The sequence below is a fragment of the Gavia stellata genome, chromosome Z, assembly GCF_030936135.1.
Source record: "Gavia stellata isolate bGavSte3 chromosome Z, bGavSte3.hap2, whole genome shotgun sequence".
Lineage (NCBI taxonomy): Eukaryota > Metazoa > Chordata > Aves > Gaviiformes > Gaviidae > Gavia > Gavia stellata.
Genome location: NC_082637.1, coordinates 24,120,652 through 24,148,549, shown reverse-complemented (window position 1 = coordinate 24,148,549; position 27,898 = coordinate 24,120,652). Strand labels below are relative to the sequence as shown.

Here is a 27,898-nt window from a genome sequence, read left to right as displayed (position 1 = left end):
CAGTGTTTTTAATTAAATACATAACATTAAGGGGGAACTTTCTTTTGTGAGAAATTCTGAGAGTTGATAGGAGTCTATTCATCCAAAAAGCTCTCAGCATCAAAATATACGTTATCTCTAATCTGCTTTGAATTTACATCTATTCAATCAGCTAAAAATATTAAAGTCTACCAGTAAACCAATAAAACTCAGCGCTTAGAAGTCAGACAGACAGTTGAAATAATGATGATATCTGCAGTTTGAAATCAAAGGATGCCCTTTCCTTTTAAAAAGTTTTAATTTTCTTACTAGAATTACTGGCAAAAAACATTTATTGCCAGTCAAGATCATTGAAGAAAAAGGATACGAAAAGAAAAAGATGAAGAGACCATAGCAAGAAGTAGTCTTACTGGAACAATATAGAATTAAAAATTTTGCCAATACTCTTTCTACTAGGGTGCATCTTCTGTTTTAGTTTTTACATTGTACCTGTTATTCACTACTGAATAACAAAGGTCACTGGAACACAGAGAGTGGGTCCATAGTCTGCAACACTACTTCTCCCTTATATTTGGAAAAAAAAAGAAAGAAAGCATTTTTAATAGGATTTCTCCTTTCTATCATAAAGTGCATGCATAATAAAATAAAAAAATAATACACGTACAGTAATTTAGGGGTTTTTACTTAAAAATTCATAGTTACTAATAGGAGCATTAGTTACTTCTTTTTTATCACTATCAGCATTTCGGGATCTGGTTTTCACTTCTTGATTAGTCAGTAAAATCCTATTCCTGTTTTCACTGAACTACTAATGATTATCACTAAATATTCTCAAATAAGGAATGCCAGTTGAAATATTTTATATAAAACTCTCTCACGTCTCTTAAAGTACCACAGATCAAATTCTCACAACAGTTGTGAGAATACTTTGACAGCTGTAAACTAAAATCAATAGTCACTCCTCATTCAAGCTATCTATACCAAAATTTTATCCTAAACATATTTTATACCTGTAATATCCTTGCATTTTCCCAAAAACACTTAATCTCATTCTTCTGAAAAAAAGATGTCAGATATAAGTGGAAGGATACAGCTGTATGCTCAAGAGTTCACATTCTAAAGAATTAAGTGCACACAAAGAAAGCGGGTAAGATTAAGTTGAGGGATGGCAGTCATTTGACTTGAAGAAAACAAAATTCATGAATTTAAGAAATACTTCAGAGGTAATAGACTACGGAGAAGAATGGAAGTTTATTCTTGAAGTTAACAAGTATTAGATGATGTTCAAAGAGAGTTTGTTGTTGCCTTTTTTTTATAAGAAGAAAAACTTAAAACATATGTGGCAGACAGCCCCAGTTAGGAGGCTGCAAAAGGAGAGCAGGGGATTCAGCACATATTTTATTAACTCAATTTTCTTTTCAGCTTTGCAGTTCACCTTTAAAATAAAAGCTTAGATTCTGCTGAAAACAGCAAAATTTGTGGAAAATCCATAGGGAGGCTCCAAATCCTTGGGATTTGTGGATTTTCTGTTTGAACAGATTTTTATTGTTCCTGTTGATTGCCTAACACTCACTTTCAGGCACCAGGCAGCTTGAGTTATGTTATCTGTGGGCATTTAAACAGTACCAGCAGGTAGCTTAACTTTCCAAACTAATTTTTCCTAGAAGGTAGAAAGCCAAATAACTGTTTGAAGAGACATGAAAATGTAAAAAGAATGATCTTATCAGTTTTGTTAATTTAACTTGGTTTAATAATTGCCACTGACTTGTTAGATATATTAAGTTATAAAAATATTTTTATATGGACTGACACCTCTATTTTCATTCTTTTTGTTATTGCCTGGTCACATACTATAGGAAAAATGGCTCTGTCTGGGCTAAATGCCCAGAACATTTGAAGCATCTCACACTGAAACAATAGTGGTCTTTGTTGGACACCATCTGCTAGCAGGATTTTTTTTTTTTTTTTTGTTTAAAATCATTGTGTGTCTGCTAATGCAGATGCATTGCACTTCCACAAAACGAATTACATTTATGCTCAGACTAAATACTATTAATGTAAAAAGTGTTTCATTTCACTGAGCTGGAGTTATACTGATGCAACACACATGAAAGAGGCTTGTTCCATGTGGCCAAATTACTTCAGAAATACTTGATTTTGCTCTTTTGGTTTTTACACAGTCTGCCATGCTTTTAGGACCACAAATCTTACCTCTCAGCGATCATCTCTGTTTTGAATTTTTTGGTATTGCTCATCACTCTGTGTTTCTTCACTAGCTATTAGAGATGGGTGAACTGACTTGGCTAAATTACGAATCAGACAGTAAACAGCACGTTAATAAAATCTGCAGACACTAACTAATTGTTATCTCCAGTAAGAAAACAGAATTGCATTAACAGAATTAAAAAAATTAAAATACAGACAGACATGAACTCTGTCTTCAAAAGTGCAAGAAAAAACATCTGGGAAAAATAGTTAAAAGTACAGATAGTCAATGGGAAGAACTAAGTAGCTAACATGAAACCCACAGACAATGCAAACAAACCTAATTAAAGCCAGCATTGTGGCTATATTCACAGTTCCCTTTAAAAAATTTTGTGGAATTAATATTCTGGTCATAAAAGTCCTGGCTGGAATTTCACTGTGAAGAATGACATGACAAATGTTAAACTGATTTTTGGAACAGCTTAAAAGGGATACTTCAAAATTTGTAGCAAACGATTTTTAAAACTGGAGGAAGAAAATGCATAAGATCTACTAGGTTACTTAGTTTATCTGCTTCCTCATTTCTACAAGACACATACCACTTTTTGGTAATCTTAGTTTAAATATCTGAAATAATAATTTCCTTATGTTTTATAATTTGGAAAATATTTCTGATATCCAGTTCAAATATTCTGATTCTCCTTCCCTTTCAGCATCCTGAATCTTTTTGTTTTTCTTCTTTTAAAACTCGAATAAGTAACATGCTGTTTTACGTCCTCAGACATGAGTAGATACCAAAGCTTTAGAAGTGACCTTGTGTCCACTGACCAGTTATAACTGTATATACACTCAGGCAATCACAAATACAAAATAAAGCACATTAGCTTAAAATTAAATTAAAATGTCAATTACAGCTACTCAAGGTAATTAGTCTTGTAGTTGCACCATATCAATTAAATTCCTAACATTTTTGGTAAGCCAAGCCATACAGAGCATGCTTGGTTAAGACTATATTCAATTGTATTTCTAAACGGAATGGAATCCAAGAGATACCAAAAGATGCACAGATACTTCCCAAACAGATTTCTAGACAGATTAGTACTCAAAAAGCATTAAAAAATTCAAATGGAATTAAACTGGCTCCTTTTGAGGTTTCTTTATTTCTTAGTAGGCACTGTACTTTTCAAAGAAGAAAAGATAAATAAATAATGCAGTTTGTAAAGAAGATCTAGACAGCTATTTTCATGAGGTTATAAAGCAATTAATATTTCTAGTGAATAAAAAGAGAATTTTCATGACCTACAATTTTGGGTGGTTATGGTCATTGGAAGATGAAACCAGTAACAAAACAGTGTTATGTATCTGTAACTCTAGTACTCTGCAAGTAGCTGATTAAAATTCTATATAAATGCCTTCCAAAATGTACTCCTAAATGAGTTCACTATTTATGCCATCACATCTTTAAAATTCTGACTTCCAAGACAAGGTTGGTGTTCATATTTCATATAATTTAGGTGACGAAATCAGTTAGCGTTCATGGTATTCTGAAGTAATGTATTAATAAACAGACTATAGGCCTATAATTGTTTCACCAGTAAAATATTATACATATTTTTAAGTGCCCTGTATCAAAGAATAATCTCACTTGCATATCTGGTCTCAGAAATGACCAAACAGTCTTGAACCATAGCACATTTTGTTTAAAATAAGTCTTACAAGAACAAAACATAGAAAGGAAAGCTAAATAGTGATTTATATTACTGACATTCCTATTGCACGAAATTTCACAATTAGTTAAACCAAACCCTGTTAAACAAAATTTTAATTACAAAGCAAACAGTACATGCAGAAATTTTCTTGTAACTCATTACTTTCCAACAAATTTCCCTACTTCAGAATCTTACTCAACAAGGGATTTGCATAAAAGCCAATACTGTTTTCAAGTGATACAGTAAAGCGATTACTATAATAGAAAGCACTAATAGGAAATCTCCAAGTTAAGACCTGGCAAGTATTTTTTTTTTAAACTGTGTATAATACAAGCTGATTTTGGTATACATAACATCATCCAACGATTCCCAAGCCCATAAAAACATGGAACTATTAATTGCATGTTCAGAGCATTTTAAAGTACACTCCCATGTAAAAAGTGTATATAGAAAATAAAGAAAAGTTGAACTTACATGAAAGCTGTGTACTGATGTGTTTATGTCCCACAGCTACACAAATCCATCTTTTACGTAGGTTGCCTCCACCTGCTTTTGGGGTTTTCTTTGTTTTATTTTTGTTTTTAAAGTTTGTTCACAAGTTATTTTGCAGGCTTTCTTTCCTCAAAAATGTATTTTTTCCTGATAATGAACCCTGCACTAGGCTGGCTGCTAGTCAGCTACTTTCATGCACTCTTTTTGTAGGTACTTAACATCAGCTTTGTGTAGCTTGGATGCAGAAAAAGAACTATCCTGTTTTCCTCACAAGAGTAACATTGATTGTCTTGTCGTGAACGGTCTGTCTTCTGCGTCAGTGCAACTGCAAGAATCTGCCCAACTCTTCTGTCTCACTGTGTTACTAGATAAGAAAAACATCAACCAGACCATTTCTGACATAAATATTTAAAAGCCTAAAAAAAACCCATGAAAAAATTAAATATTGAGTCAATCTAGTTCTAGCGTTTATTTTAGGTACAAAAGTGCTTGATACTTACTTGTTTATTTATCACAGTCAAGCATTAATGTGCTTGACACCAGTTTTGGCTTGTGGCTCATTAGTTTTCCAACAGTTACTCTTGCAGCAGTTTTTCCTGCCTTTCTATCAGCTATTTTTCTTTTCAGACTGTTCTACTATCTCCTTCTTCCTTTTAACAGTTCACCCTTACGCAAACTATTGCCAAATACTGCCTTTGGTATATTTGCCTTATCTTTTCTTGCAAGAAGATTAAGCACTTATTACAAAGAATGGTGCAATTTTAATTTACAAATTATTGCATAATTTGTGATGTGGTATAAAATATAAGAAAAAAAGAGAATGCATTCATTTAACATTTATGATTGGTATATGAGTTACTGAAGAGACATATTGCTTATACTTTTATCAATGCCTTTATTAAAACTACGTTAAAGGTTCAAAAGAAGGGTTAATTAATTAAGAACAATTTTTTCCACAACTAGTTTAAGGTATGCAGAAGAGTGAAACCAGCAGGATCAGTAGTGAGTCCTACTGAAGTACAGCCATGCCTTTCTCTTGCCAGGCTTCACATCTGCCCTTCCTACCCACCCTTGACACTAAGCAGATGTGCCAGAACCCTATGACAAATGAAAGTAATTTCTTTAACATTCTGGAGAAAGCAGTAAAACTGTTTAAGAAGCTAAGGCAAAATTAATAAATACTTCTTATAGAGGGTTATTTAAATATCGTTTCTTAGCTACATTTTGTGAAGTACAGAATTAGAAAAAGAAGCAGTCTTTTGATTACTTCTGTATTTTCTAGATCAAGGATTCAGTACTAACAGAGAACACTGCCTTTAAAATTTAGGTAGTAAGCTTCTCTAGCAAGCAAAGGAAGGTAGTGAAGGCTAAACCAGGAACAGATGTCATACAAATCCCACTAAAATAAAGTATCAGATCTATCAAAAAAACAAACAAACTAGAGAATGAATGCATTTGGAAGGAAGCATAAGTATTAACCGCATCTCACACCTCTGACAGCATATGGTAAGGTGCTACCTTCAGGTTCAGTAGACGATTTATTTATAATCTGCTGCAGAGCTCTCCAGAAACACATTGTAGAGCATTTAGGAGAGCAAAGATGAGTGGCTATTTTTGAATCTAAATATATTTTTTAAAACCTAAGTTTCAGATATGTCTCCTTAAAACAGAAAATTTATTACAACTGTATTTTTAAAATAAAGCAATTTACTGCTTCTGGAGAGGACTGATGCCTTGAAGTTACAGCGGTGTACAGAAACATTATATTAGATTTGAGAGAAGTAAAAGAACCGCAAAATGAAGTTTACACTAATTGATGATTATAATCTTGTCTTCCTTTGCGTTAAAAAGGACAACATATGAAGTGAGAAAATAATGTCAGTTCTTACTGTTTTTCTTCCCAAGGTTGTGCTAACTGGTATTACAGAAACATACAGAGACTGCCTTGGGTATAGGTAATACAAACTACTAGCTCAAAATGCTGCCCTGGCAGTTTTTCAGTACTCATAAATTGAATACGGCAACAGCATGTGTTCACTGTTGATTGCATTTGTACAACCAGAGATCAATACTACACAACTGCTGTGTTTTGACTCCAATCAGACTATATGAGCACCAGGAATATGAAAATTTGCGTTTACTACAGAGAAGTAAAAAGACTTCAGGCAACTGCCTTTCATGTATCTACTATGGTGTAAAATGATACAGTTCACCTCCTTCTCACAGGGTTCCCGTAACTCTGTACATAAATACTTGTCAGCTCCTCCCCTAAATATTATTTTGCTTTCTCTTTCACTGCCTCTTTTGTCTGGGTTGAAATTCCGTGACAAAATCCAGACAGAGACTAACACTTCTTCCTCAAAAGCCTCCTGCGTTACTCATCCTCTGCCAAAACATCCACAAAACCCCCGACTGATACCACAGGTAAACAGATGTCAGTCTATAGCCACCTTCTGTCCTCTTTAATTTTGCCCACTGTCTTTCTCTACTCCCCCTTATCAAAAGAGTAAATACGAAGAGAGGAACTACATTACTTTCTAAAGACAATCTTATGCTTTGGTGCTCAGTATTCATATGTTGTATCTATACCATCTAATCCCCACTTTTCTGTTTGCCTGCAGCTTGGAAGTACACTAGCAAAGATTGTATCCTTTCCACGTTAACACAGAATCCACTCTGAAATGACCTAAATCCAGTTACATACGGTGGCATCAATACCCTCACTGTCAATAATCATCAAGACTATCAGAAGTAATGGAGAATAAATTACTTTTTTTTTAAAACAGCAACTTTGCTGAGTGCTTCAAGAGGAGCAGAAATATTTAAATATTATTTTAAAAATCATTATCATGAGACCATCTTCCAAACGGGCAACACCATCCAGTGGCAACAAACGAAGAAGAGCACTTTACAGTTTTATTGTTAAAATTAAGCATGATCTACCACCAGATTGGATTTTTATCTGTAAATATAGACATATAAAAAGTAACTTTTTTTTCTCTCCAGTATTTAATTGTTAAATGCCTTCATATATGAATACAAATAAAAAGACTTACTTCTAAGTTGACTATGTAAATGGAAAACAAACCCTGTAGTTCAAATATGCATCACAAAAGTAAGAATATTACAGGGACCAAATTCAGTGCAGTGTCAAGCTGATACATAACAAAACTTTATGTTGGAACATGAACTGAATGCAGCTCATGGTGTTAGCCTGCATGAAACTACTTCTGGGATAACTGGCAATCTTGCTTTCCATGCCAGTGCGAACCAAACTCATTTATGCAGACAAGGAATGGTTTTAGGAATTCTATAAAATTATTCTAGTTGAGGAAAAAAAAGTAATTTTGAAAAAACCTGCAGAGCAGGTTATTATACTGATTATTTTTAAGAACGAAGCCACCACATTTTATAGAGTGGTAAATACATACAGAATGTCTAAGTTGCAGTACCCAGGGTCTCTTGAGCACTTGAACCTTCTTGAACCACAAGAACCAGGTTTCAGCCATGTCAATTGTGGCATGTAATCACAATGAGTAATTAAATAGCAAAACCTGTAAACACTGATTATTGATTTGAAACTGTGAATGCTGTCACATATACCATCTCAATTCTTATGTTTCCCCTCCCCCTCTACTCTTTATGACTCTTTCCAGCCATGGTGAGCTACTACACTCATTCATCCAACCCACGTGCATCCTGCTTTGCCAAAACCCCAGCCAAACTAAATTGATGGTACTCTTTCATTAGTCATTCCCTCCTATTCTGCTGTATACATTCTGATCTGATCAGATCTATCACGCTGCCAGAGATCTGGAGCAGGGGAAACATCCTCCAAGTGCAGAAAGGGTGGAGATCATGCATCACTGCAGCACCCTTCCTAAAAGATACACTCCCTTTAACCTTAAAATACTTACTGATCCTTCAGAATATTTTTCTGAGCCCCTAAGAGAGTTAGGGGTGGAGACACACTTGCTATGTTGAGAAATTCAGTAATCATTTTGCTTGCGAAACTATCAGTTGCAAGAGTGGTTAGTTAACAGCTCAACATCCAAACAGACAGGCTAGTAGCCAGAAGAACGAGAGGAGATGGTATATATGCTTTATCATATATACTTAACACTTGCAAATGTTAACATATTAAGTGATGGGCAGAGGGAAATTAAGGAGAAAATGTAGAATTCATTAAGCAGTACTTCCTAACTGAATAGTCCGAGTTTTAAATATGCATAGATAACAGATTCCATAAAATACTTTGAGAATACTGCTACACATGCATTTTGACTCATGTTTCAGGGCTTTGTTTGGGTTGGTTTTGTCTTGTTTTGGGTTTAGGTGGGTTTTTTTACATTTGGTAGCAGTATTATTACCAGTATTACATATTTGTTCATGAATAATTCACGATCCATCCACTTGCAGGCAATTTTTACTGCTTGGTGTCTTCTCTGTTACTGACTCAGAAACTAAAACTTAAGCTGATTTAAACTGCTATTACATATTTAATATTTTTAAGTATGGAAACAACAAAACAAAACATTTGCTGTTCTGTTGTTCACTATATTTTGAAGTCCCCAAAAGATACATTGGGAACATATAAAAAGTGATTAGTTGTTAGCTGTGAAGCTGCACCACTACTGTACAGATTAGTAGTGTGTGAAGTGCTGGGATCAAAGCAAGAGTCACCCACTGGATATAAAAGTGATTCTTTTCATGCTCAGAAAAAAGAAAAAGAAAAAAAATGAAATCTTAAACTCAGAAATATCTCTGGTACCACACTGAAATGGAAATTTGTGCTGCTCTGACATTTTTAACATTGCATGAATGGGCTAGGGATGTTAAATAATTTAGAACTGAAAAATCTGATTTTATGGCCTGAGAAACAATAACATAACTTAAAAGCATTTTGACATGAAAATAAAATTCCATATCGCCTTCTGTCAGCTGGTTGGGGTTTACAGGAATGATCTTCTCAATGCAACTTCTAAGTTTTGCTCTTAGGATAGGAAGTTTTGCAGGGAAGTTTGGGTTTTTTTGTATTTTTACCTGCTTTGTGCATGAATTAATATAATTTCTAAATATCCGGAAAGAAAAATCAGAAGAAAAGAACTTTGTCAAAAAGGTATGCCTTTTCCCTGCTCTATACCCAAAAATACAGAATTTCCTGACAGCTACCATTTTTCTTAAGAAGGATAAGATATTTATCAAAGGCTGATCTCAGTGACATTTTATTGTACTATTTGACAATTCTTTTATTCTCCCATAGAAAAGAATAATCTTGTACAGTTGAAATAGTTTGATTTAATGACAAAAAAGTGTATCATATTTGTACCTCTGTATATTTTGTGTGTTTTTTTCCTTCCTGTAACATTAATAGGCTTATAAGAACATTGCAATTTAGCCAACTAAACTTAATGCAAGTACTTTAAGATTCTTTATATTGAAGACATGCCTGTCCTTGTATTTGATACAAAAGTACCTTATCCTTTGTATGATAAATATTTATGCTAATTTTAAAAAAATAGGTAGTATGTACTGTATGACCACAGAATTAAAGACATAACATTCAACTGCCATTGTACTGTCCCACATCATTACATTAAAGACATATACCTCACTGTGCTCAACAACCCATCTGCAATTCTGAAGTACTTATTTTCTTGGTCATAGAGTGAATATGCCTTTGCATCTCTTGGTGATCAAACTGCTTGCAACTGGTAACTTCTGGATTATCCATGTTCCTTTTCATGCCAGTGTTAGATTAACTCAGTATCACATACATTTTTCATGCTATCTTTCAATACGCATAGGCAATAATTATACACAAAGAAGTTCAAGTCAATAACCTAAAACATAGCAAACCTAAAAATCTGACTAATTTTTTTCTTTATTTTTTAATAAAAGGGAAAAATAAAAAAAAAATTATGTTTACTGTTTAAGTAAGCTTTACAAAAAATGGTCTGGAAACGTGTGCAAAACCTTGTTATAGAACAGTGAACGTTAACTGTCTCAAAGCATTGCTCACTCAGACTCCCTCCCTTCAGACAGGGTCAGCAGTCTTTTTCTGACCACACCTGTCCCACAGGAGTCTCCAGTGGAGTAGTGATGTTATGTTTTGGTCTCAATTCATGAAAAGAAAAAAGCACCCTTTCATCTACTTGGGGGGCATATAAAAGACATTTCCAGCACACATAGTGAGTTTTCATTAAAATGCATCCTTTCCCTATAACTTCATTTCCTTGAGATACCTCCAAACTCCTTCTCCCACCTTCATTCTGTGCTACATGTTTACGTATTTCATAAGAAGTTCTAAGACTTGGACACTGTTTTGTCTGTCTCCTGTTTCACAGTCTTAACAAGTCTGTCCTCTTACCCCATAACCCAGAGCCTAGCCTCTTGAATGCAATGAGTCAGCAGCTTTTACCTTGCAGTGAAATGTTTGCAGAGCATTCTAGGTCTCCACCAAAAGGCAAACTGTATACATTACATGTAGAAACAACTATTAAAATAAAATTTTTAAAAAATGCAAAACAGAGTCATTATCTACTTCCATTTACGCTCACTGGATATTTAAAACAATTTTGTGAACCTTCTTTTCTTTAAAACTCAGATTACTACAGCTGTACTGTTGCAATTTTTAACCTGCTGCCAGGGTATAAGCTAGTGTTAAACCATGCACAGAAACTGCCAACTTTAAGCAAACTCAATGCCTAGCACCAAAGGAGATTACCTTTACGTTACCAGCTATGTAACTTCTCATTACAAGATGCCAAGGATTTGCACTGAACCGTGCATGATTAATCCATAATAATTTTTAACAATAAAAGTTTGTAATTGTTTATGTATTTTAAATACATAAAAACAATTTGGATCAACAACTAAATGAAGAAATTATTACTTGACTGCAGGGAAAAGGGAGAGGAAAAACATTCCAAAGATGGGTATACAAAACAACTTTTAGCCATACACATATAGAGATTAAAAAAAAAAAAAAAAAAAAAAATCAAAAACCCCCCACCACATTAAAACCCCAACTTTTTCATGAAATGGTATTTCTGATAGGTACATGACCCTCTTCTTCCTCTCCAAGAGTATGATTACATATTGATGTAAAAAGTCAGTACACAAAGAAGAATTAAGGATCAACAGTGAGAAACACAATGAAATTAGGACTGTTTGACATTCTAGTGGAAAATATAGTGGCTAAGACACATGAACTCAGTTATGGAAGCACTTTTCATAAAACTAGAAAAATCTATCATAATTGCACAAAAGATTCCTGTTTAGAAGAATCCATATAAGCTGGATTTTAGCAAAGGGCACACTAATCTAAAAGAAGAATAAGGCACAAAAATAACAAATACGCGACTATGCTGCTGAAACAGTTCTGCTTGACCAAGACAATTGCTAGTACCTTAAAGTTCAGTTACTTAACAATCTAGTAGGAACCAAAAAAGAAAGGAATTTTGCCACTGGAAAACGTATTTGCCTGTGGACTAATTAAGCGAAGTACCATTACTCTGAACATTTTGCCCTCAACATAATTTTTAAAAAGTATGAAAGAGTATAATCCCCCACTGATGAGATGACAGACTAGATGACCTGATATATCCCTTCGGCCTTTAGATTACATGAATTTACTATAATGCCCTTATTTCTAGTAGGAATGATCCCACATTCCAAGTACTTAGTGAGATGACACTAATTGGTATAATTGGCTAACTGATATAATCAACATTACTGAAACCTACTGGGTCAATATACACAGCTGGAGTGTTGAAAACTCTATGTAGAAATTAGCAACCAGAATTCTAGTTGAGAAAGATAGTGCAGAGCGAAAGAAGATTAGGAAGGTGAAATCAGTTTAAAATGCTTTTGGAGCTGAAGAAATCTTCAGGCCTGCAGACCAGTCTGATAGCTAATAAAAATGAACATCCTGAAAAAAGAATATTTATAGAAGTTGTCTACAAAACAAAAAAACAAAAAACAAACAAAAATCCAAACAAAAAAGTGCATACTTTAAAATCACTTGTTAACAAGACACTGAGAGAGAATACAGAAATTGTATTGGGAGTTCCAATGCAAGCAAAGTTTAAGGAGTATCATATGACCTTTTAACATCACTGATATTGCATCCAACACAAAGTAAGATTTTGGATGTCGCTAAGAGAGATGAAGGTTAGTTTGTTACTGAATTGTAAGCGACTGCTTAGAGATCATTGATTACAAACCAAAATAAAAGAGAAAAAAAGTGCAAACTGGCTCACAACCATATGAAAACAAAAATTTGAGCTAGTTTCCCAATACTGAAAAAATTATCGTAGGATTGTAGAATTATTACAAAACTGAGAATAATAACATGCAAAAAAATTATGATTGCAATTGAAAGTCTGGCCCAAAATCACAATGCTGCAACACAGAAAAAGGACAATACTGGTAGAAAATCCAGCCAGGTTCACTGTCAAAGTGAAGGCAGCAACTAGAATTGCAAATCACTATGTATAACAATGAGAGAGATGAACACATAAATAAATATTTCTCTCTCTTTGGCAAAACACAAAATTGCCTTATCATAACACACAAAAATGCTGCAGTATTGTTCAGGCCATCAGTTGTAAAGGAAGTTGTTAGGCCTCATCTAATGGAGTAATAAATACATTCTAATCTGTCAACTTTCATTTAAATTTCTAAAAGGCTTAGTTGAGATAATCTCTGTCTCCTCATCTTTAAATTTATCATATGAATATTAGAAGACTGAGAGTATCATGCCAATCTTTGCAAAGTGAATTTAGGATTGTCCAGGGGTTTTATTGGCCAATTAGCTTGGTATCAAAAAACTACTAAATACAAGAAAAAATGAGAGGGAACAAAAAAAGGTATTTTGTAATAGTCAGTGGTAAAGCTTCGATTATTAAAGAAGTTTATGGAAAATGGGTCTTATCTTACAAGTGCAATTTCATAGGTAGCACAAAAGTGAGCCAACAAACGGCTCAGCTACTAGAGAAAACATCTTGTATAAAAAGTGCACGACTGCCTATTCTGTCTTTCCAAGGAAAAAAAAATTGAGAAGATAGACAGTATAAGTCTACAAATGAAATCAGAGGAAGTAATACTGAGAATAGAGAAGGACCTAACCTTAGCAGAGAAAAGCAAAAAGACATATTTGCTGGTAGCGAATTAGGCACAAATGTTTCACAGGAGGTATACCCAATCACTAGAAGAAACTACCAAAAGAAGCAGTACATTCTCCATATTTTCTTGTCTTCGCATTGACATAGTGACTTCTCCAAAGCATATTCTGCAACTGAACATAAATTCTGCTTTCAAAAAACATGGATTACTGGGCTTACAATAAGGGTAAGTGGGACAAACCATGGTATACAGAAGGTCAGACTAAATGATCTAATAGCTCCAAAAATTCATGCTACTTTTTTCTATTTCTAGTTTACATGATGGGAAAAATGAGTGTTTCACATGTTTCCACACTCTTAGCCAAAATAAACATACTTCTTTGCCAATCATTCAAAAATCTATAGTGCCCAAAGTTAACTAAGATTCATAGACCAGAACACAGACCTTTGTATAAAAATGAAATGTGCAAATTGTAGATTTCTGACCAAAGTCTCCATCATACACTATTCTTTTTGAACAAACATTAGTATGAAGGTGACAGAATCAGGCACCATTTACTTACTCATACACGGAAACAGCATGGTCTACTCTAACATTGTAATTTGGGATAGTTACCTAATAAGAACTGGAAAGAAAATATGGTGAAAATCATTTGGATCTGCTGTAGTTTCCAAAGCTGTTTTAGAATATTTGAGCTCAAGTATTTGGGCAAATTTAATAAACCCCATGGCTACTTGAGTTAATGCCAGAATCATGCAAACCAACATGGAAATACTCTCTTCCCAGTCTCTTCCAGGCTCTGCGTAATCTATGAAGGATATGTGAAAAATACTTGGCTTTACAACGACGACTTCAAGTAAATTTCGTTATCATAAATTAAATGGTTAGATCTCACTTCTCATCTACACATTTTATGAATGCATGGTAGACTTTTTAAAAGACAGATACAATCTTTTTAATAAACAGATAAAACTCCCTCTATCCTCTTCTGCACAACTCTGATGTATTTGATGGCAGAAATATTCCTGTGTCTAATCATAACTCTGAGTCAAAGAGGACTGCTGAACTTTATAAAAACAAAATAGTAATTGTATTTGTAAAACAAAAGAATGAAGATAACCTCCAACATGTAAGCAGCAAATCAAGAAAAAAAAATGTCTGCTTTTATTTTTCTTCTTTTTGTTCTTATGAAATCTCTAGTCTAGTTCAAGGATGTCAGTCTTATAAACGAAGGATATAATGACAAGGATAGAATAAAACCCTAGTCTATTTTTTCAGATATTCTGAAGAAAACTGTAGACTTCTAGGCAGCATGGTAGTAAAGGATATATTTAGGAAAGCATGCATAGTAAAGAAGTGAAGAGAGAAGCAGCAGAATAAAAGACAGCTTTGTAAGCACATTAGGGAAAGGGAATGTAGCCAGCTGTCACTTTTCTAGATTAAAAACTCTGAAAAAGCCTAATTATGTATAAATAACTAGGTTCTGAAAGTAGTCTAACATTTTTCCAGAAAATCATGTTCAGGTAAAACTTTAATGTGACAAAATTAAGATATCCAAATACAACGGTGAAAATACATGAACATGGTAGTACCTATCTAAATGAAGGAAAAAAACAGCACAGTCTTAAAATAAATCTGGATAAACACATGAAAGTGATTACATAATTTGATACCTGCGATAAAAAGGGCCTGTTCTGAGTGCCCTCGAAGGTCCCTTTTATACCTCTCTTCCAAGATTCCTAAATGCTCCTCTGCAAGCAGAATAAAATAGGCCTTTGTTTACCCGAGAATTTCCTGGCAGTAAGCATATATTTATTAAAATAACTTCCCACATGACAAAAGTAAGCATAATCTTTGCTATCTTAAGAATATAACATTTGACTCTTTTCTATTTTTATTACTCATTAACAAACAAACGGCCCCGCTTCCCCTGCCCATACTTTACATACTTTACAGTCTATGGTGAAAAGCATAAGGTTTGCAGTTCTTCTAACATGGTCATGACATTAGCAATCCTGAATTAAGACAGTAACGATAATCATATATGATACTACACAAACAAGAAAGATTTTTATCCCACTTTTATACAATTTGTTGGAGGTCTTTTCTTTTTGTTATAGAACCAGTGATTGAAAAAGAATGGGGATAAAGTATCAGAGGGGCTACATGACTCTTCTCAGGTAGTTTAAAAAAAATCCTAAAAAATCTTGAGATAAAGACTCAAAATGTCTAACTAGATATCACAAGGGACTTTCTCCACTGGTCCAGCTGACATGAAATTTTGGGAGGTCACATTCTTGCTACAGATTGCCCGTTAATATGGGCAAATCTTAATTCTTTCTCTAGTATACTATGTGTTTGAGCACTGGTGATGTATCTTTCACTAGAACCTTCTGACTGTGGCATGTAACAATTCAGGGATATAACAATTTACTAACAATAACTGCTTAATGACTAAAACATGAAATAATTAGCTTCAGTATTGGGTAACTGTGAAAGTGAATGAGTGCTATGAAAGAAGTCAGATTACATAATGTAGTAATGCTTTCTGGCCTTCAAAACCTAAGAACAAAAATACTAATTCATGTTCCTTTATAACAAGTCACTAGTATCTGAAGATCCCACATTCTTCTGACACTAACACAATACCGTCCCATATGTTATCTATAGATGCTGTACTGATAGAAAAGTGAAAAAAAAAATCCCACAAATTTAATACACTGAACAAAAAAAGATGGACTTCCAAAACTAAAATTTGAAAACAGTGGTCTTGTCTGAATGGACATGGTGCCTTAATGATACTGGGTCTATTTATCAAGTAGAAGCTTGCCTGGCCTAAGCTCCCTGTACTCTGCTGTGCAACACAGTTGCAAAACTCAGTTTACCTAGACAGACCAACAAAAAACCCAAAACAGATCCCTTCATTAAGAGAAAGCATGCATGGGTTAAAATACTTCCTGATTAAGCATAACTGGTTTTCTATCTCTTTTCCATCATAAGGTTAGACCATTTGAGACAGATTACAAAGTGCTACAGGTTATCAAGAGCGAACAGCGTTTAACACGAGCATTTCATACATGAACGTAAATAACTCTCTTCAAGACCCATACAAAGCTTAGTTGCATACCATTTTTGTGTGCTTTTGAAAGCCAATCTGTCATACAAAAATCTGTTAGGTATCAAATTATGAGGCACTGGCACATGTATATAGACAAGTAGGAAAGATGGAGGCATTTAAGGTAAAAACAGATTAGATTTCTAAACCATTATTTAATCCAATGCAATTTTAATTTATGTCCCTGAAGTTATTTCCAAGCCTTAGTCCCAGCCAAATTCAGGAACCACAAAACCCACAAACTGAGTGTTTTTGCTATTTTAATTTATCATATTTTCAAAGCAAAACAGAAAACAGCATTTATTGAAATTGATTCAAGTGTTTATACAACAACCATGTGTAAGAGCTCTTCCTCAGATATTTTTTAGAAGCTAAGAGCACAAGCTCAAGTAAAAGGTTAAAGATTATAGAAATGCAGTGCAAAGTGTCATAAGCCATGGTTTCTTATACCAAGAAATTCAAGCACTGAACTCCACCAAAAAAGGCAAAAACCCTGCAAAAACCAGAGTGGAGTTTGCTTGGAGAACCACAGTGTGATCTCAAACAGGACTCACTGTATAGTTATTGACCTTTCTAAGTAACAGTATAAAAAACCCTCCACCCTCCTAAAGAAGTAGAAGCAAACTACCCCTGGAAGAACTAGAAGTTTTCACTGAAAGTTTGCATGCCTAATCCTGTGTGTCACTGCAGAACTGCTGCTGAGCTCCTGTTCTCCACTTGCTTCCCATGGAGCTCAAAGCTTAACTTGGCAGCTCTGAAAGTTCTCACTGAAAATGGTTCAAACTGTTTACCATCACATCCTCCCACACACATGAAAAAAACCACAATGTCAAAAGTCATAGGCATTTTTTAAAAAACATGAAAATCACAGAATGTATAACTCTTACGACAGCCATGACAAAAATGCAGTTTTATTGATGGGTCGACAAAAAGTTTATGTAACCCTAGACTCTTCAGTGGAGGGTGAGTTGGAGGGCATAATATGGTTCATTTCGCATTATGGAAATTTTTTCCTGTTTTATTAGTTTGAAGCACTTAAAGCCTGAAAAGAGCATAGGGTGCACATGAATTCCATTTTGGCGTATTTTTCAAGAAATCAATATGAAATAAATCAGGTTTTAAAATGTCCTGCTATAAAAACCCAAAGCTTTAAAGTTAAAACAATTAAAATATTTAGAATTTGTGATAGCATATGTTTAAAATCTTAAATCAGTCTTGGCAGTGGATAATCACCAACTGGACAGAAGAAAGGAGGGAAAGGAAAGAAAGGAGGGAAAGGAAAGAAAGGAGGGAAAGGAAAGAAAGGAGGGAAAGGAAAGAAAGGAGGGAAAGGAAAGAAAGGAGGGAAAGGAAAGAAAGGAGGGAAAGGAAAGAAAGGAGGGAAAGGAAAGAAAGGAGGGAAAGGAAAGAAAGGAGGGAAAGGAAAGAAAGGAGGGAAAGGAAAGAAAGGAGGGAAAGGAAAGAAAGGAGGGAAAGGAAAGAAAGGAGGGAAAGGAAAGAAAGGAGGGAAAGGAAAGAAAGGAGGGAAAGGAAAGAAAGGAGGGAAAGGAAAGAAAGGAGGGAAAGGAAAGAAAGGAAGAAATCAAACTGATTTGTGACAATGCTCAACATGAAGTCAAAGTAAATCAGACAGAAAAATTAAATAGGAAAGAGAAAAAACTGGGAGAGAGAAATGAACTATGCAGATATGAAAAACAGGATAACACAATTTCACAGTGGCAGATTGCTACAGCAGTAGGGATGCCACAGAAAAGAAAATATAACTTTGAAGTAATCAGTAATTTCTCTAGCTTTCTGTCCAAAAACTTTCAGGGAGAGAGGGAAATTCACTTAAAAAAATCTCATCTTCTTCAATTCAAGTCCACCTGAACACAACAAAGTGAGCAGAAACAATACCATGTAAGTCCTAGAAAACACATTTGAAGGAGAGAAAGCATGTGATGATGTATTTGAGTTCAGCATGTGGGATTCATCAAGTAAAGTAAGTTCCCAAGGAAACAGTGGGAAGAAACTTGCTGTTCTGCATCAGGCTATCCTTCTCACTATTGGAAGAATGGTACTAATGGAAGAAGTGGCAAAACATTGACCATATAAGCTCGACTGATGTACTCTTGCATTCATACTGAAGTAGAAAACTTGTTCTCTGCCACATGCTAGGAGACAATATAAGGCCTCCCAGGTTCTTACAAGTATGTCCCTCAATTTCTAATGGCAATAAAGAAATAATTTTTAAAAGAATTGAAAGATATTTTCCTACACACACTTTCTTTCTATTGAGAAACTGAGGTCTCCTGTCTTTTGCAGGACATATAATTACATCCTACTACTGCAGGACTGGCAGTCACAGTAGGGAGAGAAAACTATACATCTGATCTTAAATTAGGGTTTTCCATACCAAAACAACTTGTCTGGCATTTCTCTTCTTTACCAGGGTAAGTGCTCCAATAGTACTAATTCTACAGAAATCACACTATTTCATATTTTTGAAAAAACGTTTTCTACAATAACATCACCACAGTCCACATTTCTCATTCACAGTTAAGTAACAACTCTACCTGTAACTATAACAAAGATTTAATAGAAAGGTAAAGTTCAGAAAATAGGAAAATACAGAATATGCTTTAATACAATTTGACAGGTGGAAACTAACATCATGAAATACTACCGAAACTCTTTGAGATTTACCAGTATGCATAGATGAAGGTCTCGTGAACAGCTCAGCTGATTTAGTAGTCTGCTGACACTGAAAACAGAAGGCATCATACAACTGTTCCCTCCTAATCTGCTTCTCCTTCCTCTACCATGACATCTATTTTAGGCAGTCTTACTCCCTTTCCAAAAGCATACTTTTTATGGCTTTTGCTCAGTTAGTTTTCCTACAGGAAAGTGAAATAAGTCAGGGGGATTTTGATGAGGGCTGGAACAGGTGCACACAGTAAACAGCAAAAATGCACGAGCAGGAGCTGGAGGTATAGGGAAAAGAGAGTCATTAAAAAGAGACAGGTAAATTAATCCTGTCTACAAAACTGCAGATCTGCTCATTATTATTTGGAATTGCCAAATAAATTCTCATTTTCGCTAAGTAATCTGGTCACCCCTCTATCATTTAGGGGTTTAGGTCATTCTTTAAATACTCATCATCAGTAAGCTAGTTTATGGCATTTGCCAGATTTGTTATCTGTTCTGCTTCTGGGTACCTACATTGAGGGAACATACCCTTTAGTGAAGAACCACAAGACTCAGAGATAAGAAATATGTGTGATTAATACTTAATATAATGAATTTATGCTATTGGGAACTTCACTTAATTGCATGCATTTTACATCTTTATATTAATGGTGAAAAATAAGTTTATTTTTGAAAAAATCCTCTCTTCTTTTTAAATAAATATAAATGACCTCTCATGTCAATGGAAAACCTATTTCCTTTAATTTTAGATCCCTAAGAATGCAAGAATAAGAATTTTTTACTCTTTACATCAAAGCTGGCACAAAATATATTTCTTGGCTGATTTATGAGGAGAAAAAGGACAGATTGTAGGAAGAGACCTTAAGATACGAAATAAATTGTTATACTGTGAAATATGAACCCCAGAAGCTAAAACTTTTACTTCTGTTGAGAGCTCCTTAAAACACGCTTCCAACAACAATAGTCCTCCATAACTGCATTTAAGTACTCATTTTGAACACAAGTTTTTCTTTCCTTGGCAACTATAAGGCATCAAACAGTAAACTAATATAACCAAGACTCAAATTAAGCATAAAAAGGAAGTGCAAGGGAGCATACTTACAAAAGGAAGAAAAGGGTTTGGAAATGATAGTACCAAATCTCTTGTCTAGCATCAGAATGACCAATTAAAGATCCCATGGTATGACACCCGATCTTTTGTCCTAGAGGGGAGTGGAGCCTGTATAAGGCAAAAATTTTGATTGGTGTGGACAGTGTGTATTATTAAGCTTGCAAAGCTTAAGGTGATTGACTCTGCTCTTGCAGAGGATGCTTCATACAAAGAATCTCAGCTGTTTTGCAAAGGTTTTCACAACTCTAAGTCTCGTCCTCTGGCAACGCAAGAACCAACAGATTTGAGGAAAACAGGTCAGAGTTCCCATAACTGCAGTTTTTGAAAGATTCTGTTGGCAGATCATAGAATCATAGAAAAATTTAGGCTGGAAAGAACCTTTAAGATCCTCGAGTCCAACCATTAACCTAACACTGCCAAGTCCACCACTAAACCATGGCCCTAAGCGCCACATCTACATGTCTTTTAAATACCTCCAGGGATGGTGACTCAATCACCTCCCTGGGCAGTCTGTTCCAATGCCTGACACCTTTCCGATGGAGAAACTTTTCCTAATATCTAATCTAAACCTCCTCTGACTCAACTTGGGGCCATTTCCTCTTGTCCTATCACTTATCACTTGGGAGAAGAGACCAACACCCACCTTGCTACAACCTCCTTTCAGGTAGCTGTAGAGAGTGATAGGGTCTCCCCTCAGCCTCCTTTTCTCCACGGTAAACAACCCCAGTTCTCTTAGCCACTTCTCCTAAGACTTGTGCTCTACAACCTTCAACAGCGGATTGAGTGCACTCCCAGTAAGTTTGCAGATTTGCAGATGACACCAAGTTGGGTGGGAGTGTTGATCTACTTGAGGGTAGAAAGGCTCTATAGAGGGATCGGACAGGCTGGATCAATGGGCCGAGGCCAATTGCATGCCTTTTAGCAAGGTTAAGTGATGGGCCCTGTACTTGGGTTAAAACAAGCCCATGCAATGCTACAGGCTTGGGGAAGAGTGGCTGGAAAGCTGCCCTACAGAAAAGGACCTGGGGGTGTTGGTTGACAGCTGGCTGAACATGAGCCAGCAGTGTCCCCAGGTGGCCAAGAAGGCCAACGGCATGCTGGCTTATATCAGAAATAGTGTGGCCAGCAGGACTAGGGAAGTGATCGTCCCTCTGTACTCAGCACTGGTGAGGCCACACCTCAAATACTGTGTTCAGTTTTGGGCCATGGAACAGACCTTATCCACTCTTTGGGCAAAGAAGGAATGGGTAACGTCACTTTGGTCTCATAAATGAGAGAATAGCAAAAAGTATTTTACTCAGTACTGCATTCAGATTAGTCTTAAATATATTCATCAATGACCTGGATGAAGGGATAGAGTGTGCCCTCAGCAAGTTTGCTGATGACACAAAACAGGGAGGAGTGGTGGGCACACCGGAAGGCTTCAATGCCATTCAGCGTGACCTGGACAGGCTGGAGAGTTGGGCAGAAAGGAACCTTATGAAATTCAACAAAGGCAAGTGTAGGGTACTGCACCTGGGGAGGGATAACCCCATTCATCAGTACAGGTTAGGGGCTGGCCTGCTGGAAAGCAGCTCTGTGGAGGGACCTGGGAGTCCCGGTGGACAACAGGATGACCATGAGCCAGCAATGTGTCCTTGTGGCCAAGAAGGCCAATGTCATCCTGGGGTGCATCAAGAAGACTGTGGCAAGCAGGTCGAGGGAGGTTATCCTCCCCCTCTACTCTGCTCTGGTGAGGCTGCATCTGGAGTACTGTGTCCAGTTCTGGGCTCCACGGTTCAAGAAGGACAGAGAACTGCTGGAGAGGGTACAGCGAAGGGCTACCAAGATGATTAGGGGACTGGAACATCTTTCTTATGAGGAAAGGCTGAGGGACTTGGGTCTTTTAACTCTGGAGAAGAGAAGACTGAGGGGGGGCGGGGGGGGATGGAACTTATTAATGCTTCTAAATACTTCAGGGGTGGGTGCAAGGAGGATGGGGCCAGTGGTGCCCAGTGACAGGACAAGAGGTAACGGGCACAAACTTGATCATAGGAAGTTCTACCTAAACATGAGGAGGAACTTCTTTACTGTGAGGGTGGCAGAGCACTGGAACAAGCTGCCCAGAGAGGTTGTGGAGTCGCCTTCTCTGGAGATACTCAAAACTCGCCTGGACGCATTCCTGTGCAATCTGCTCTAGGTGAACCTGCTCTGACAGGGGGTTGGACTAGATGATCTCCAGAGGTCCCTTCCAGCCACTACCATTCTGTGAAAAATCAAAGAAAGACTGTATTAGAGCTTCTTTCTGCATAGTTTTACAGGGCATCTTGAAAAACAAGGGTTAAAAGTAAGAAAGAAGACTGTAAAGAAGATACTTTGTAACAACTGCACCTGGCACTTAGACATATTAGAGATAAAGACTGTCTCCACTGACTCTCTGCTAACTAGCAATAATGATTAGCACAAGGACGAATGGTAGAAAAATAGAATAGACTGCCAAAATAGTGCCCTAGAGTTAACTTGTCTCATTATAATCTCATTTTAATACTAAAAACCACATCTCCTAGCTAGAAAAGCCCCCAGCCCAATTAAGCCCCCTACTCTCTGAGCATGCGTGGTCAATTAAAAGAGAACTGTAACTTTAAGATGAAGTAAGAAAAGTATTAACCAATAGTTAATTAAGGGGTAGAACCAGTAGGCATAACTAACTTTGTTAATTGTTTTTAATACCTGTCATGATTTTAATCCGGTGTGGAAGCTTTGAGGAGAAATCCCCTTGCACCCGGCACCGCAATAAACATGCCTGCTTTATAACTCTTGTGTGAGTCGTGAAGTTTGTTTCCACGTGTCAGTTTTGGCACCCCAGATGGGGTATCTAGGAGCATGCATTTTTATAACACTGTATTAATCACAAATAACATTTGCTATAAATGTATTTAAATCAAGCTGAGTATCTTTTGGAGTATTCTAGCAGAGCCTAATGAAACAATGATGGCACTAATCCTTATCTACAGTTAACCTAAACGTAAGAATTACTCAAAGGTTTGGAGGCATGAGAGAAAAACTTACTGGCCTTTTGTCATAAAACTTTAAGTAAAAGTACTGGAAATATACTTACTTAATCAACATTACATAACTCCTTGCCCTGTAAGGATTAGATGATGCCTTAATGTTCTGGCATCAAAAAAATAACATGAAAGCAGAGAGACAGAAATAGAACCTCATGATTCGTAATTGTTTCAAGAATTATTTTATAAACCATAACAGTACAAATAAGTAAGGTTTATTGTGCAAGACACACTTAGAATTCATACTTCCTAATAGGTACTAATGGATGCATTAGCTTGTAAATAGGAATTCTGCTGAGCAATACATGAAGTTTAAGATAGCTTTTCCCACCATCAGCCCTTAGGGCTTTTTGTACTGTCATAGTTTATCAGCAAGTTATTCCCATGAACAGGAGACAACATTGTCACTTTATCTTAGCAGGCATTCTTGCTGATCCTCTAGCCAGAGGGCTCTAATGTTAATAGAACAATAGCCACCATTCAAAACTGTCCTTTTCTGCCAACAGGCTGCAACTACCATTTCAGCAATCAATGAAAAAAACAACACAGTGAACCTAAAGGTTACTGGGCAGTGAATTTGTGGAGGAAGTGCTTGAATGAAAACACAGACACCCATGAATGCATTTTTCCCCCACCAATATTCTACCAACCTTATTGATTACACAGCTATGAAAACACCTGCTTAATCCTTTAAACTTCCCATCAGAAAATGGCTACAACTACAACACTAAAGCTCTGCTGTAACCTTATATTAATGTATCTGCAATGGAGAGACTGCAGATACAATTTTGCAGATGCAAAACAACTATTTTGTATGCCTTTAAACAAGTTAAGCTATTTATGTAACAGTCAGTAACACTTCCTCTTTTGTCTGGCCACTGGAAATTTCGCAGGATAAACTTCTAATCATACAAATTACAGACAGGATTTGAGGGACAGCCCATAAATCTGACCTGGACAGATATATATAATATGTGACTAAAAAATCATCTCCGATTCAGGATGATCATATTATTTTGATAGCCTTTGTTGAAGAATTGCCAAACAAATATAAGAAGATCTAACAGTTTTAATAGTAATAATAATCCTTTAAAAGTATCATTGGATTTTGATTCATACATAAAGCAGTATAAATACTGTTTTCTCAGTAGGCCTAAGTCTTTTTTCAAAGAAGTTTTAATTCAGTTATACAGGAAGGGTATAAGATGGTGTCACAATGTTGCTTTAAAATCCTGATAAAATTCGACCAACTACAACTCTTTTTTTCTGGGCAGGGTCGGTATTAACAAACCCAACAGGTTCAATTAAAAAGATTATTTTCACTGGATTATGCAGTGGTTTTTAAAAATAATAATTTGCTTTTAATTAGATTTCTACACTTTTATAGCAATTGAAGATTACTGCCACATTTAATTCAATGACATTTCCCACTAAAAAAAATATTTATCATAAGATATTATCCTCAGCATGAAATAGAAGAAAGGCCATGACTTAAAAAATATAGCTATTTTAAGTAGCTGAAGATTTATTTTTCATTTAAGCAGTCACTTTTGCAAATGAGAAAAACATACTTTGCTGATGAAAGGTTACTTTAACTTTAAACATATTATAACTCTTATATAGAAATTCACATTTTAGAGGGCTGAAGTGATTTGTTTGTTTGTTTTAAATCTCACAATCTGTTTTACTTTGGGCAATTTAACAAAATGGCTAGTTTCAGATACCATATCTTGTAATCAAAACAGCTAGCAACCTGAAAATACCTAAGAAATAGTTTAGTAACTATTTGTCTTAGGCTACTGTGAATGAACAGTAAATTGCTCCATGTTGAATTATAAGAAAAAAAATGAGTACACAAAGAATCTATGAAACAATCTGAAACCTGGATCACATCTTTGCTATAAAATAGATCATCGGAATACCCCAAAGTAAATTGTAATTAATATCCCTAAGCAAGTCTTGAAGAAGCTGTCAGCTTGAGTGTTTCACAGATTATATGCAATAAAAATTAAAATAAAATACAATAAAATACAATAAAAATAAAATTGCAGTTCAGAGTAGGCTGAACATATTAAGGTCACCTGCTTTTCCTGGAGGTCATTATGCAACTGCTTACCTCAATTCACAGTAAAAGTGATTTTTTTCATTTTGTGTTCTCGTCACTGAAACAGCAACACAACTTACTTGTTCGAGAATGCTATCTTAAAGAGGGGCAAATACATACACAAAAAGTTAGCATGGACCCTATCTTCTACCACAACAAAAGTTGCAATAAATGATTGATTCACTACCATCTATTCCCTGTACAGTGAATTACAGCATGCATATACTTTTAAAGGTAATATTACCATAATGCCATTTCTGTAACAATGACATGCTATATTTAAAGTCACTGATATTTCTTGCAAAATTTTTTCAGAAATAATGAATCACAAACACTGGTACTAGCATAGTATTTAATGTATATGCATTCGGAAATATTCTCCATTCCATATACAACCAACAATTTCCAAATTAGATGTTACGATCTCACAATTAATATTCAAATGTTAATTCCATCATGAAAACCCTACCAACTTATACTCTTCTCTGAAGAAAGAAGATTCCTGTGTCCCATGGGGCCAGGAGACTCAGAACTGTGCAGGTGAGAAAGAGAATGAGAGTAACACATCCTGCCTTCAGTCAGATTCTCTATTATCTATCCATTCTCACTCTATCCTGCCAGTCACTTGAATTTCTTTTCTCATTCTCTCACAAGCCCCTACTCACCACAGTCTAATCCTGCCATTCTCGTGTGCTCCTCGTTGACCTGGTCCTCATATTCTTTTCATGCCTTCAGTCTTCCTGGTTTTGTCTATGATATTCTTCTGACTCTTCCCTTCCTTGCCTATTTCTATCAACATCCCTCATACCTTGTTGTTCCCACCCATCCTCCTCTCCTGTTTTCTGAGAAGACAAAGTCATTTCAGCTTCACAAAGAAAACAGAGAGATGACATTTTTGCTTGAAGCATCTTCATTTGGACCATCTACATATGTTAAAGGATAATGGGCACCATGTGGTCAGATCAGGCTATAGTTTTAATATTATTTGCAGTGACAGAATGTGGCAGCTAATCTTGTTCCATAAAGCTTCACAAATTTGAACAAAAGCCACTTAAATTCCTACTCAAAAGCTTAAGGAAAAAAATCAGATTCTGCAAAGGGCCTATGGAAAGGACAAATCATGTCCTATCCTCTAAAATGAAATTATAGATTCACCTGTTCATCCAGGCAGGACTCTTTAATGAGTGGCCTAACAGCACTGTATTCAATTTTTAAGGGAGGTGGCCAAGGCACAATATTTGAAGACCACTCGGATTCAACTTATATACATTACTTAAATATAATAATAATGATCTACTGCGGGTCATCTATATTAAAGTGTTGTCACAAACTGTAGTTTCAAAAATTTCTGTGAATTCTGAACCACACCAACTGAAGCTATTAATGCAGTACATTCAAAAACAGAAGAAAAAAGGGAATGAGAATCTAAAAAGGAGTCACCAGACTTACTGTCTGGAGTGAGCTAGACGTAACATCCCATATCGATTAATGTATATTACAATACTATGTTGTAGGCAGTCCAGGAGACTCCTGGAGTGCATCGAGGATAACTTCTTAAGCCAGGTAACAGACAGCCCTACCAGAGGGGATGCATCACTGCACCTGTTAGTCACCAACACAAGTGAGCAAATCGGTGACGTCAAGACTGGAGGCAGCCTGGGCTGCAGTGATCATGCACTGGTGGAGTTTACAGTCCTGAGGGATATGGGACAGGTGAAGAGCAATATTAAGACCCTGAATTTCAGGAAAGCAAAATTCCAGCTGTTCAAGGAGTTAGTCAATAGGACTCCCTGGGAAACTGCCTTCAGGGACAAGGGAGCAGAAGAGAGCTGGCAGATCTTTAAGAACTTTTTCCATAGAACACAAAAGCTCTTGATCCCCACATGTAAGAAATCAGGAAAGGAAGGCAAGAGGCCGGCATGGACGAGTCAAGACCTGCTGGGCAAACTGAAGGACAGGAAGGAAATGCACAGGCAATGGAAACAGGGACAGGTATCCTGGGAAAAGTATAGGGACGCTGCCCGGTTGTGTAGGGATGGGGTCAGGAAGGCCAAGGCATGGCTGGAGCTGAACTTGGCAAGGGATGCAAAGAATAATAAGAAGAGCTTCTATAGGTATGTCAGCCAGAAAAGGAAGGTCAAAGAAAGCATACCCCACAATGAACACGACTGGTAAACTGGTAACAACAGACGAGGAGAAGGCCGAGGTACTCAACAACTTTTTTGCCTCAGTCTTCACTGGCAGTCTCTCTTCCCTCACTTCTCGAGTGGATGGACTGCAAGACAGGGACTGGGGGAGCAAAGTCCCTCCCACTGTAAA

The 27,898-nt window shown here is 36.1% G+C and overlaps 1 protein-coding gene across 2 annotated transcripts in view; it reads right to left on the bottom strand.

The window, feature by feature from the left end:
• The window catches only part of CWC27 (CWC27 spliceosome associated cyclophilin), a 124,861-nt gene that overhangs the window by 55,614 nt on the left and 41,349 nt on the right, over positions 1 to 27,898 (bottom strand). The gene's annotated exons all lie outside the window — the stretch shown is intronic.